Source organism: Carassius gibelio, chromosome A6, assembly GCF_023724105.1.
Source record: "Carassius gibelio isolate Cgi1373 ecotype wild population from Czech Republic chromosome A6, carGib1.2-hapl.c, whole genome shotgun sequence".
NCBI lineage: Eukaryota > Metazoa > Chordata > Actinopteri > Cypriniformes > Cyprinidae > Carassius > Carassius gibelio.
The window spans coordinates 8,396,207-8,411,977 of record NC_068376.1 but is presented as its reverse complement, the minus strand read 5'-3'; the positions used below and the strand labels follow the sequence as shown (position 1 = coordinate 8,411,977).

At 36.8% G+C, this 15,771-nt stretch overlaps 1 pseudogene; it reads left to right on the top strand.

Moving 5' to 3' along the window:
* Window positions 1-862: 862 nt before the first annotated feature.
* Window positions 863-15,261, top strand: LOC128015397 (ADP-ribosylation factor-like protein 6-interacting protein 6; annotated as a pseudogene).
* Window positions 15,262-15,771: the final 510 nt, after the last annotated feature.

Sequence of the window (15,771 nt, the reverse complement as noted above, 5' to 3'; positions counted from 1 at the left end):
ACATTTATGAAGGTTTTCGATGACTGATCATTTTTCAGTTTTGGGTTTACTATCCTTTTAATTAACTCAACACTATTGCTGTAATCTGCGATACTAAAAGTTATATTTTGCTATGTGGCTGTAGAAGGACACAGCAGGTGTTGATGTATTGAGCATAAATGAGCCAAAAATACAATGCTTTAAAAATACTTTAACACTAAAACTTGGACCCAATTTTTCCAATATGAAATTTTCAAGCACTTTAGTTCCACCAGATCAAAGTGGGATACCGATATCCTGTCTGATGGCTAATGGACAACACACAAGGTTGGGGACCAGTTCACCATGCAGAACTAAAGAGGAGAAAAATAAAAGCCGACAACTCATCATGCTATTGAATTGAATGATATTGCTGAAGAATGTGTAGATGCCATTTAATTTAACTTGTATATTTAATATTAAAAAAATAAATATTAAGTATTTTTCAATATTAATTGCTGTTTCGCATAAAGTTATCAACTTCTGTAAGAACAAACAAAAACAAAAAAGCAAGAAAACACTAGCTAATATATATGTGTGTGTGTGTGTGTGTGTGTGTGTGTGTGTGTGTTTTCATGCAAGTAATATTTCAGTCATTTCATTTCTCCGTTGTTCGGTGGGATTATTGTGTTTGATCTTCGGGCTATTCCATTTTGACATCAGCGACAAACTCAATTCAGTCATCTGTTAGTCTTCATTAAATTAAAACAGTTTCGTGTGGTGAAGCTTTACAATGTGTGAAACAAGTAGGTTTGTTTAATGAAGTTCATCACATCCAATCGTATGGTCGTATTTCCTGGGTCTTAAATTACGATCGGACAACACGGTAATCGAGGCGGTGCTTCACAAACACGGATGCATAAACTGCGATTTTTTTAAACCGTTCACCGTTTATCAGTTTTCGAATTAATACACGTTGTGTTCCGCGAAAGTGTTTAAGTCGGCTGTATTTATCGTTTAACTGAATAAAAAGTTTTTTAACACGCATTGTTCAAATCGAGTGCTAGTTGTCTGGGAAACGGAAACGCGCAAACTAAAGACGCAGGATGTGACTCGCGAGCCAACAATTTCAACTTTAGAAACTTATCTCGGCGACCATGCTTCGGGCTGCCAGAGATAAAGACGGACAGTCCTTAGAAGTTTATTCTGATGATGAATGTAATACTGCATTAGCAGGAAGAATAAACATGTTGGGGAAAATAAATGCAGCTTCGCGTGAGAGCAGCGAAATCCACAGGGAAACGCCTGGGCGGCAACCCGTAACGTTACGCCAGCTCTACTGGAAACACACTCACCTGTGGCCCGCTCGTGTAGTCTCTTGTGCTATTCAGCGTAGTCATCGTATCATTTATCGCTGTGCTCATCTCCTTCTTGTACATCGTATTAAAAGGTAACGTAAAAAACATTTCTTTAAAAAAAAAAAAAAGAATCTGGGAATTCTTCTCCTGAAGTTCAAGAATGTGCAGTGCCTAATGATATATGCATTGTGCATGTATGTTTGATTTGATTAATAATTTCTTTGATCTATAGATCTATGAGCAGAGAGGGTAACCACTGAAGATGGATCAGAAGTGAGACTCCTAGGTAGGTCCAAATTACACCTAGTGTATTTTAACATAGTGGCTGCATTGTGAAACAATGCAGGTTTCCTGCAGGTTTTTGGAGTATTTTGGTACAGTCTTCCGTGGCTGGAGCTCTTTGTTGCAGTTTCTCCTGGACCCTAACCTACTTTGACTATTTTGAGCCAGGAATGTTTCCCCCCCAACTCCTCTTTCCTCAGCCAGACTCAAGTGAGCCTGTTTTATCTCTTAGCACACATTAAATCACCAAACCATATTCTCTGAGGCAAAAATACTAATAATGTTGCACACTGCCAATAGAGTACTGTGTTTACATACCCCTTGCAGAACATGCAAGATGTTAATAATTTTAGCAAAATATGAAGGAATAAAAATTACATGTTATTCATTTTGTTCTGAATAAGCTGTGATTCAAGGGTAACATTCACTGATGCACAAGAAGCCAATGTGATGCATTATGATCAGTGAGGTATAAACTTAAAAAAAAAATATATATATATATATATATATATATATATATATATATATATATTCATAAACATATTGTGTATATATTCATCTCATATAAGATGCATTTGGTGGAGTGCTTCATTGTAGACCTATTATGGTGATTAGCTCGTCAGCACGAAGCACAAACAACAATGCAGGGTATTAATAACTATTACTAAGACAATCATATACATAACATTATAATGAGAACACTATTATAATTAAAATCTGTGAATTTTTAGAGTTTACTTGCCGGGTTTCACTCTGTGGATGCATTGTGTACATTTCCACAGGTTTTGTGATTTATAAAAGAGGATTATCAGAGCAGATAAATAGTTTTAAAACATTCTGTGAGATGGCATTTCACAAACATTGTGACTGGTTGGGATTGAGTGATACAATGTCTTCTCCCGCTCTTAAAATGCACAAATAGCCTTTCATCCATAATGTCCACATTGAGTTTGCTCTGCAAGTGAGCTGCATGCTGCAATACAAGACTGGCACGTGTTTTGGACAGTTGACGGAATTGTCACTAGCACATAACCAAGCTATTTTAACCCATAAAGTACTGGCCCCTTTTCAGGTCTTCACTGTTTTCAGCTAATGCGCGGCCAGCCGCCTCTCAAACAGCTCGCGACTCTCGAGTATCAGATTGAGTTATTACATATTTGATTAGAATCATTTCCTTATTGTCATCCATGGCACATGCATTTTTATAGGTAGCCTGAGTAATGTTGTGCGATGACTTGCATTATTTTATTTTAATACGCTTTTGGGTAACGCATTACAAACAACAGTTTTTAAAGTCTCATTTGTTAATGCATTAATTAACATGAACTACCATAGAGAAATTATTGTTTATTATGATTTTTATGTTAAAAGTGAATCTAGTGTTCTTTTGTATTGCTAGTGCCATTCCACGTGGTATGAACCGAACTGTGACTTTGGTAAATCGTTACACCCCTTGATTACTGTTGGTAAGGGGTCAAATGTGCAGAAGATGCTAGAAAACCAAAGAATGTGCAGGACATGGAGAATTGAGAGTTAAATGCTCAGGGCAAACAATGGACATTAACAACTATCACAAAACATAAAAACAGTTTTGATCATCCAGGTAACCGCACACAACATTAGGGTATGTAAACTTTGAAACTGATACATTTGTGCGAGCTTAATCAGGTACTAAATAGTTGTTGTTGTTGTTTTTTTTTTTTTTTTTTTTTTTTTTTTTTAAATGATCTGTCTTTGTTAAAATGACAATTGCATATTATGCAAGGGATATGTACACATATGAGCAGAGCTTTATGGATCGATAACAATACCATGTCCATTAACTTTTTATTTTTATTTTTCAAAGGTCAAGATAAAATTAAGTAATGTAGGTGCTGTAAGTAGTCACCATCTCCAAATCAAATTATTCTCAATTAATATTAGACATTATACAGTTAGACAAGTTAAAACAGTTTGTTTAAATATAGCCATCTACACCACGGGAAACCACAGTAAGTACCATTGTATTAAAAGAGCTTTTTTTTTTTTCTATCTGAAATCTAAAACGGGGCTATTTTCTTAGGTAGTAACCAGATGTATGAAGACATTAAGGCACTTCTGACTCTGTTTGAGTTGTTTCCTGTCTACTATACCTCCATGTGGTTAATTTCAATGGCACCATAGTAGTCATTAAATATTTGATTGGATATCTGTAAAGCTCACATAAATTTGTTCTAGACCATTAGAGGTGACCTTATGGTGCTTTGGAAGCCAGTCTGAAGCCAGAAAAAGGGACCTTAAATAAAAATAATGTTTGTTTAGCCATTAACTGCCTTTTCATTAGAAGAAAATTCTTAGAAATTAGATAAGTTCACGTTCATCTGCAGTATAGGCAGAGAATCTCAAAATCCAAGACAAAGTGATCATCATCCAATCACTTCCCTCCAGTCTCACTCATTATCACTGCTGCAGCACCTGCGGCAGTCATCCAACTGATCTTGTGAGCACTATTCATTTATTTCAGTGCTTGATGTCTGATTTCTTTCTACGAGTAGCTGTTTTTTTTTCAATGGCCAGTTCTGCTCCGTAGTTTTATACCCTGAGAGAGTACAAGAGTTATAGGAACATGTTATCAAGGCTGTTCCTCTCGTCTGAGGTTATTCAGCCATTTTTCCTATTTAGTTTTTAGCTGTCAGTGCCTTAGAAGCTTGTCAGCTGGTAAAATAGAAAATTTTTCATATCTCTTTGTGCTGGTTCGACTCGCCCGGGCGAGAGCACAGAGTCAGAGGAGAACAGAAAAGCAATTTTCCTGTAATTGCTTTTCATCTTCAGACCTGAATACTTGCACCAAGCGGAACATTCCAAAACTGTCCCAGAATTGGTCCTCAGGGATTTTGTGTGGCTCAAGCCCCCTCAAATATGTCTAAATGTCCTTTACCCCAACTGCTTATGCTCTTGAAGTAGAGAGTGGTGAGGGAATTTGCCTGAATTTTTAGAGTGTTGCTCTTTCCAAAATCGTCGACTGTCATTTAGCTGGTTTGTTTGTTTGCTTATTTATTTACTGAGGGGTGGGAATTAGTTCACCCAAAAATATGAAAATTCATACATTCAATCATACATCATTCTAATCCTAACCCATACTTTTGACATCTTCGAAACACAAATTAAGATATGTTTATGAAACCTGAGAGATTTCGGTCTCTATTGAAAGTTCACACTACCAAAATTTTGACATTTCAAAAAGTTCATAAAGATATTGTAAAAGTAATCAATATTAATCAAGTGGATTTAATTGAAGTCTTCTGAAGACATGATCACTTTATATGATGAACAATTGTTAATTTAAGCAATGATTCACATATAAACAATACATACATGTAGAATACATCAAAAAAGGTAAATAGAATCTCATGCTGTCACACAAGCATGTTTGAGCCTCCACAAGAACAAGTTTTTTTCTGGCAAGTTAAGCAAGTACAGTTTAGGTTCTCTTCAGAAGACTTTATATATGGATATTTGAAGCATTGACGTTTTGGTAGAATAGACGTGTTTTAAAGAATTTGTAGATTAATTAATTTCTATTTATGGCAAACCTTCGTGACTGTGCTGTTAACAGGAAGTGTTAACCACATAAATAATGCCACAACCAACTCAGTAAGACCTGCATATCACAAGGTGCACACTGGAGCTGGTGAAACCCTAGAAACTGTTTCGTCTCCATGGTTAGTAAGTAAACTGACTGACACTGAGGAAAAATAATGAACGTAGGTGCAGATATAGAGCATTAGTCACTCCCTCAGTGGTTTACCCACTGCATAAATGAGGAAGTGTTTGGAAGGTGTGATGAATTGCTGTTAGCCCATCAGACTGAATTCTGTTGTATTTCCAGTGACCTTAGTACTTCTGACATTTATTAGCTGGAGTTTTGTGTACATAGGATAGAAGTCACGTGGACAGAGAGGGATGCTGTGACAAGCTGTTGCTGTTTACAGATTGAATATACTTTGAAATTACCTCAATTTAAATTTAATGATCCAGTCACGAGGAGACCTATGCTTTTAGAAAGACTTCAGAGGACACTCAACTGATAACATCCTCTAATGAATATTGAACAGTGACCTAAAACTGAACTAAAAATAATTCAGCCTAACATATTACGGAACAAACATTTTAACACTGTTCTCTAAAGTTGTTTTTCAACTCTAATTAATTCATGCTGGATGGCACCCCTGAACTTCTCATTCATATGAAGTGGTGAAAAGACAGGGAGCCCCATTTGAAGCAAGCTGAAATGTCTTTCCTCCACTAACTTTTGACTTTTGCAAATGAGTATAAGGCTGTACTCCAATTTATGAATCTATAAGCCAGATTCTGATTGGCTTTTTGGGAGGAACGTTATTGATCATGTCTGGAGGCTTGGCGATAAAACCCAGGGTCACTTCATCGCCAAACGAGTTGGTTATCTAATCACACAGCGGGTCTCTGACGATGTCTGTAACCCAACTTACACAGCCGACTCGGAACGTGATCAGGCTATCGACCAGCTTGCAGCCGGATGGGGTGTTATTGACTGACCCCCACGGAACTGTGACTGGGTCTGCTTGTTCCTTCACGCTTGCATAGCTCCAGCTCACCACCACAAAACAGCAGTGGTCGGCACCCACTCTGTCCTATTGGCATTCTCCATGTCAGTTTTCAATGTATGTCACAGCGCTGCTCTGCCAGTTAGCCTTTTGCATTATCCTCAAATGCTAATAAAAGCTTTCCTCTTTTTTTCCAGATATGCACAAATGTATTAGTAGAATGCACCCATCACTTTGTTTCCATAGAAACCCAACCTTTCAATCAGCGGGTGCCTATGGTCACAGTCAGTTGTTTGTGGCTCTGTCTCCATCAGATAAGCTTTACATTATCTGCTTCCATTGTAGGTGAGGTTCAGGGAGTTCACTCCACAACAATTGAGCTGCTGAATTTACTGGGTAATAGAAATTATTATATTATTTCTTTCAGTGCATTGGCTTTTTAGTCGTTTCATTCCCTGATGGGGTGTAAGAAAATACCGATACATGGGAGTATCGCAATTTTTTTTTTTATGATAGTGTATCAATTCTCAAAAACAGAATATTGATATAAAAAAAATCATGGTCTCGGTGATTCCACGCAGGACATAAATGCAAACTGAAAAATCTGTGAAATACAAGTTGAAAGGTTCAGAGAATGATCAGCATCTGAAATTAATTAATTGTTTTTTGTTTTCTTTAGGAATCTTGCAAGCACTTTTTTTTTCATTGATTATTAAAGGGTCAGTTCACCCAAAAATGAAAATCACCCTCAAAGCATCCTAGGTGTCTTTGACTTTCTTCTTTCAGACGAATCCAATCGAAGTTATGTAAAAAATTGTCCTGGCCACTCCAAGCCTTTCAGTGGGGGTAAAGCGGATGTTGGTTGTCAACCGTTCAGAAGAAGTTAAATAGTGTGTGCATCCATAATAAAATGTCCCTCACATTAGGGCTGCACATTTAACTGAAATTAAATCGCAAAAACAATGAATCACGATTAGGCAGAAGCTGCGATTATCATGCACATCTTCCAGTGAAGCACAGTTCTGTGATCGGTAGTAAATCTCCATCTGAAGGCCAGAGAGCACTCTCGCACTGAAAAAATGCTTTCATGGATTCAACGTGACTAATAAACACACGATTACGGCAATATATGGTTTATCTGAGTTATTATTATTATTATTATTATTATTATTATTATCACCTTAAAGTATATCTATAATGATATTCTAATCGACAAAGCCGAGTATTGTGTGCCTTAATTAATCTGTTTAAGAAGCCACATCTCAAAGAAGGATTTAATTCAAACATTCAACTGACGTTATGAAGTGAGGTTTGGAATAAAATCATGTAAAAAAAAAAAAAAAAAAGTGCTTCCCACGTGCTCTCAGATGGAGCAGCATTTACTACACAGAGCCATAGTTCACTGATAAGATACGCAAACCGCTTTCATTATCGCAAACAATTTTGTTGATTTCATGATCCGACGATTATATCGTCTGTGATTTATGAACGCGATTTTGTATAGCTTGTCAGAGAACTACGGCTGTGTAGTTAATGCTGCTCCACATGTAAGCAGGTGATGGAGATTCACTGCTAATCACAGAACCAGCTTTACTGACAAAATGTGCATGGCAATTTAACCATGTTCAATTAATCGTGCAGCCCTACCTCACATGGCTACAGGGGGTAAATAAAGGCCTCCTGTAGCGAATTCATGTAGTTTTGTAAGATATTTCAAATGTAATAAACACTTTTACAAAAACTTTTCCATCTTACACGGAAGTCATTCTGGCAGATGACGTAAGATAAGACATTGTGTGATAAGTGATAAAAACAAAATGCCGTTTACGATTTAGAAGCTCAAAATGAGGATTCGTAAAGAAAAATTATGGAGGATTTCAATATAAGCCAAGAAGAGACTGGTTTTACTTTGCTTCTTTCTTTCTTTCTCTCTTTCTTTCTCTTTCTTTTCTTTTAAATGCCATACCAGCTTATAAGGCTATATTCATGGTGAGAATAGCTTTGTTAAAGTAAGTTTCAAGTTTACTTTATTTATATAGCACATTTAAAATGGCCACAAGACTGACCAAAGTGCTTTACAGTAAGAAAAATCATGAAATTTAGTGCAACCAGAAAATCAAAACACAGAAAATACAATAGGCAAGAATATAATCATAAAAGGCCAATGAAAACAAATGATTTTTTTTTTTAAAAAGACTTAAAAATAGACCGGCTAGGGGCTATTATGATCTCCACTAGCAAGTCATTCTAAAGATGAAGCCTAATTACGTAGAAGGCACGGTCACCTCTACGCTTGAGTCTGGTATGCGGAATTAAAAGAAGGTTCTGGTTACAAGATCTCAGGCTTCTCAAGGGGATGTACCGATACAGCAATTCAGATAAATAAACAGGAGCTTCATTGTGCAGAGATTTAAAAACAAATAATACGATTCTAAAATGTATTCTAAATTGAATAGGCAACCAATGAAGGGCCTTCAAGAGTGGTTTAACATGATCCCTTTTTTTCTTTTTTAAAAGGAATCTAGAGGCTGCCATCTGGACCAATTGAAGATGAGCAAAGTTTTGAAGATGCCACAGTATAAAGAGTTAAAATAATAGAGATGCAATGTAACAAAAGCATGAACCGCCATCTCCCAAAGTCTTGCCAGTGAGAAAGTGTTTAATTTTTGCAAGTTTACAGAGCTGATTTTTTTTTCAGCAAAATGAGAGGGGTAGGATACATGAGCTGACTTTTCCTTTGCTCATGTACGTTTCAGAGGCGCACGCATGATGCATACATCCTTGTCATCTGCCTGAACATCTTCGCTTACCAGAGTCACTGGAAGTGAGAAAAAAGTGTTTTACATTTGAAATATGGATATATATTTTACAAAAATGCATGGATTTGCTACAAGAGGCCTTTATTCACCACCCGGAGCCATGTGAGGGACGTTTTATTATGGATGAATGCACGTTATTTCATGTCTTCTGAACCTGCTTACCACCATTAAAAGGCTGGGAGGAGCCAGGACAATTTTAAGTATGACTCCAATTGGATTCGTCTGAATATACACCTAGGATGCTTTGAGGGTGAGTAAAACACTAACCCTTTAAGCAGATGTAATTTTTTTTTTTTCCAGATCAAAATGTTATGTCATTGTATGTCACAATTGTAGACTTGTAGACTGTGAACCTTTAAAGCAGGGTCTAAAAATATATATGGTCTTTTTATAAAATGCATATTATACATATATATATTTAACTAAAATATTTACTGCAAGCACTTTTATTTTTCCTCCTTTACTCATGCTACACAAAATGTGGTTCAGTAACGTTGAATGTTACAGGGACTTATTATTGCAAATGCAGATCCCACTGTGTTCAGGTTAAACTATTTATTTATTCTTTTTTTTTTTTAAGGTTTGCATATGATGGTGTGTTCTTAATGACAGCTTTCCTAAAATATAAATCCTATTCCTAAAATAAGAAATTTCCCAATATATTCCCAATACATTTCCCAATGTATCACAGTGTATTGCAATATATCATATCGCAACTCCTGTATCGTGATATGTATCATATCGCCAGATTATTGCTAATACACAGCCGTATTCCCTGATTATATCTCAAATTCGTAAATTATCTGAAGGGATGGCCTTAATTATAATTAGTTCCCAAACTATTTTTCCCCATTGATATGTTGGGAAATGCCTGGCTCCCTATTGTTTCATGTCAAGGCTGCTGTCTGTCTATTGCGTGTCATTAAATCTGTTGTGTCTATGAGAGATAAATGTTAGTGCTTCCTGGCTTTAAAAAAGCTAAGACAGACACAAGCTGTAATATCTGAGCATGTTATATGTCTGGTTCAGACTTATCATTGAAAATGAGCCTTAATATATCATGGTCAAATCCTGTTGATGTAATTTAGAAATCTGCTTGTCCAGGTCCAAAAGCTCTATCAGATTCCAAAAGAAAGCAATGAACAAAGCTCATCTACACTTACGGTGAATGTTATTCAAATTTGACAGTTTCTAAAATAGCAATAAACATTTAGGAAATTTGATATAAAAAATTAAAAAATAATAATAAAGACCTTTCAAGGCTTTCTTCATCATGATATGTTGTATCACCCTGACATTTGAAATTATGAAATTAAAAACATGATTGTTGTAGAAGAGGTCAAATTTGACAATTTGTCACGTTGGAGCAGATCTTCACTCCTGAACCTGCTACTCTAAAAGCATGTTCAAATTAACCGTTAAAAAGGACTCATGGGAGTGGTTAACGTGGGACATCTTGATGCCTCATAATGGGATTTTTATTGGCCTCTGCACTCACTAGAGTAGAGTAATGGCCAGCTGATATGATCAATGCACTTGTCCATATTCCATACGCTGTCCTCAGTTTTGTTTGTTCCGTGTGCTTTTAAATTTCCTGCATTGGAGTAAGACACCTCTAGAGAGTAACGGGCAGATTGAGTGGTAGTACATACAGCTGTGCAATTTATTGGATAAACAATTTTGATATTATTATAGCTGTTACAATTACAAGTGTATGGATTACAGTACCTCATTAAGGTCTACGTCTGTTGCATAAGAAGTTTCTATTTCCAATAGTGTGTTTTTTGCATCGGTTGAGCATTGTTACAATTCATAGACACCAGTTGTGCGCAAGAGATGTTTTTTTAATTAATTACTTTAGAACTAAAGTGAAAAGCATTGTTGGATTCACTGTAAACCATTAGCAATCCCATTATGATCAAAGAGGCACAGACACAGTGTAAATAAGATCCATTACAGCATAAACTGCTTCGTTAATTAAATTGTTGATTTCTTAGGGGTCCAGACCTCAGTAACCGGTCTGAACAAAAGACTAGAATACAAAACACAACTTTTTCCCAGATTTGCAGTCTAGAAGAGTCGACTCTAGTTGCCAAAAGTCAGAGCCAGTCTACAGAGCTTTGGCAGGTGACAGATTGACACAGAAAAAATGTGAGGTTCATGATGGACTTCAGACTATAATTCATCTAGTTGAGTGATATCAGACATGTTTGACATTTTAAGACAATTAGAACACATACTTTTTTGATAAATACTACTTCTAGCGACAATGCATGTTTTCTTTTTTGTGTTCAGAATTACTTAAAAGTCTGGTGTGTGATTTTCAGTCCTTTAGGGAATGATGTTCTCTGTAACCATTTACGAAGTCAGCAGGTGTTTGATGTCCAATTTTAAAAACATGTTCAGATTTTAAATGTCCAGTGTATTCCTGCCTTAAAGGATCAAAAAGTTGCCTAAATCTTTAAATTTGCAGTGACTAGGGCTATGCTCATGATCATATTGTTAGATATAACGCCCAGCCCTAGCAGTGACCGCTTTAGTGAAGTGACGTGTGGCTAATTATGGTTACCCATACTCGGAATTTGTGCATCTCTGCATTTGACCAATCCAAGTGCAACACACACACACACACCGTGAACACACACTTGTAGCAGTGGGCAGCCATATTGCGGTGCCTGGGGAGTAGTTGGGGTTTGGTGCCTTTCTCAGTCATGGTATTGAGGGTGGAAGAGAACACTGGTCATTCACATAAACTCCTTTGGGATACAAGTCCGACTCTCTAACCATTAGGCTACGACTGACCCACTAGTAATACTAGAATGGTTCCATTCTATTATAACTTGTTTCTTAATTTAAAGGTATAATTTATTCAGAAATTTTTGAAGAAATAGATTTTTCAGGTTGCTAAGCAGGCTATTGTAAAATTGAATGTTTACACCCTTTCTAAAGCAATTCAGGAACACATTCAGTAAACAATGGGGTGGAACAATACATCTATTCATATACGCACATCTCGGTTCGGTGCATGAGGCCTTACAATGAATACAGACACTTCATCCCCAATCCAGAAGGGGTGCCGCAACAATGCAACACGGTTTGATAACCGGCCTCCTGCAGAATAACTGCAAATGCCGTGAGTTGCGCACTTGAAAACAAAGGCCGTTAGGCAGTGACCATGTGCTGATTCTGAATGCGTCACACAGTTGGAACACAGTTTAAGATATTTAAGATTTAGTCCGAGAGCTCTCAGTCCCTCCATTGAAGCTGTGTGAACGGTATACTGTCCATGTCCAGAAAGGTAATAAAAACATCATCAAAGTAGTCCATGTGACATCGGAGGGTCAGTTTGAATTTTTCGAAGCATCGAAAATACATTTTGGTCCAAAAATAGCAAAAACTACGACTTTATTCAGCATTGTCTTCTCTTCCGTGTCTGTTGTGAGAGAGAGTTCAAAACAAAGCAGTTTGTGATATCCAGTTCTCGAACGAATAATTCGATGTAACCGGATCTTTTTGAACCAGTTCACCAAATCGAACTGAATCGTTTTGAAACGGTTCGCGTCTCCAATACGCATTAATCCAAAGCTTAAGCTGTTAACTTTTTTAATGTGGCTGACACTCCCTCTGAGTTCAAACAAACCAATATCCCGGAGTAATTCATGTAGTCAAACAGTACACTGACTGAACTGCTGTGAAGGGTTTGGAACAACATAAGGGTAAGTTGTTAATGACGTAATTTTAGTATTTGGCTGAATTAACCCTTTAAAGGTTTACGCACTCAACTGTTTGTGTAATGGAGCTTTATGCTCGTGTATCCTACCGCTCTCATTCGGCACAAATCCAAATGTTCAATAGTCAAGTAAGGTGACCCATACCGTATTTTCCGGACTATAAGTCGCACTTTTTTCATAGTTTGGCTGGTCCTGCGACTTATAGTCAGGTGCGACTTATCAAAATTAATTTGACATGAACCAAGAGAAATTAACTAAAAGAAATAAACCAAGAGTTCACATTACCATCTACAGCCACGAGAGGGCGTTCTATGCTGCTCAGTGACCCTGTAGTCTACACTGAAGACATAGAGCGCCCTCTCGTGGCTGTAGACGGTAATGTTTTCTCTTGGTTCTTGGTTCTAAATAAATGTGACTTATAGTCCAGTGTGATTTATGTTTTTTCCCCATCATGACGCATTTTTTAACTGATGCGGCTTATACTCAGGTGCGACTAATAGTCCTAATACGGTATTTAGAATTCGTCCTCTGCATTTAACCCATCCAAAGTATATACACACAGCAGTGAACACACACATACACCGTGAACACACACCCAGAGCAGTGGGCAGTTATTTATGCTGCGGCACCCGGGTAGCGGTTAGGGGTTTGGTGCCTTGCTCAAAGGCACCTCAGTCGTGGTATTGCCGGCCCGAAACTCAAACCCACAACCTTAGGATTAGGAGTCAAACTCTCTAACCATTAGGCCATGACTTCCCCCATATCTGAATGCTAAACTATTATTTATTTTTTAAATTATAGGCTTTGTACTTCAGTCCTTGTTTATCTGTAAACTAAATAAAATACATTGCAGAAAAGTATTCCTTGTATGTAGGCTATAGATGTACTGCAGATTATACATATTTAACAATGTAATAATATTTAGTATCTTAACATCTAGGTGGAAAAAAGTTGTAATTTGTACTACTTTTCTTTTCTAAATAAATGAAAAGAATCAGAGCATAGTAAATTATTATTTTTTTTGTTGTTGTAATGAAATCATATTGAACGGTGACCCCTGAAACTGAGGTACATACCAAACCGTGACATCTGTGTACCGTTCCACCCCTAGTAAACGAACAAGCAAACAATGGCAAGGACTATAATCAGCTTATGATATAATCAAATTATGATTTGTTATAGTCAGGCTGTGGACTAATGTCATTTGAATGTTTGTGTTTTGGTTTTGCAGAAGTATGACCGGACATTCTTTCCACATGGGCTACAGTTTTGGCAATACTCAACGGCATAGTAGCTGCGCTCACTCTTATATGGTATCTCGCCTGATGCATCTCCACTACGGCCCATATGTGGATACCTTGACTGACATTTAACTTGCAGGTTCCAGGAAGAAATTCCAAGTTTAAATAGTTCACCCCAAAACGAAAATTTCCTTAAGATTTAGATGAGTTTGCTTCTTCATCGGAACTTCCGCACCAGTGGATCCTCCATCCCATAATTTTCATTTTTGGTTGAACAATTGCTTTAGTGGCAGAAGGAGCTGTCAAATAAAGTTACTAATATAACTACAGATAAAACTTTTTTTTTTTTAAATGGCTCAAAAACAAACACATAGGATAGAATTCTAGTTGTATTACATTACATTTTCTTAGTAATTCAGACAAGTACAGTGTTTTATTTTTTTAGAGGATTTCTCACATTTTCTTATGTTAATTTGACAAATTCAATGAACGCACAATGGTTTCTTAATGGACTACATTTCATAAAAAAATAATTGAATATAATAGCTAAGTCAGGGTCTCTTTGTTACCTTGTTATTTTGTCTTCTAAAAGTCTTTTATTACAGAATCCCATGCAAGCAGCTTTTTAACATTACAATAGCAGTGCAGTAGATCTGCTTTTTTCCCTTTTTGATGTCATTCATTGTCAGTGTGCCAACACATAGATGCTGTTTAAGTCTTTCTCAATAAATTGGATTAGCATTTTAGGACCTCTGCTCAGCAAAGACTAGAGTCCCTTTGCAGTCATGCTTTATTAAAGCAGGAAGTTGCTGCTCTATTGAGTGTTTTAATGGGGGAAATCATTAATACAATAGCTGTTTTGGGGTTGATGGAGAGTGACCGTGCTTAAGCTTTGGTGAGAGCCTGGGAGAAGGTCAGAGAGTGTAGACGTGTGAATTTAATTTATGACTTTAATTATTTGATGCAGACTCTGCCAGGCCATTATTACTTATTCCTTCTTCATTAGATTAGCAAGCCCTTTAGCAAATCATTTCAGCTAGCACTAATGCACTGGTCTATCTCGTATATATGGAGTTTTAATGTACTGCCGCCTCATGTGTGAGTGTGTTCTTTTTTTGTATCCGTGGCAACAGCATCCTATAATTTGTTTTCCCTTACAGGACATTTCCATCTCTATTTTTAATACATTTAAATAGACATGAATTCCGGTTTGTTGTGATGATTGCTTTACACCAAATACACAAAATAATGTTCTTTTTGGCAAAGTCATATGACCCCTTTAATGCTTTTTCTATCAAGGTGAAGGTCTGTCTGGGGTAAACCATGATGCAGTGCAACTGTCACAAACAATATCCTGTCCCGAAGCCACCTCATTTGAAGGTTGAGTGGTTTGCTTGCTTGTTTTCCTGCCATTTAAATAATCAGGGATGAAAAAACAACACTGGAATATCTTTTGCTTACCCAAGAGATAGGATATTGTGTCAAATAATGCTTGTAGAATTTATATTGTAAGAAAAAAAAATCAAATTTAAATGAAAAAATATACATATTTTTTTGTTTTATTTTTAAATCTTTCACATTTCACTCTAGTACTAGTTATGTGTGCTTGCTTTTCTCATAAAATGGAAAAAATATTTTATGCCTCCACATAAAATCATAATTTGTTGCAATTCATAAAAACTAATAGAAACATCTGTTTTGCAGTTTGAGGTGAGTGCTTCTGAAGCTCTCCGTTATGGCCTAAGGGCGCCGCTGCGGTTCAGAATGCACTGTGCAGACATGAGCACGAGTGGCAGTCGATATGGAAGCATTTACTATGT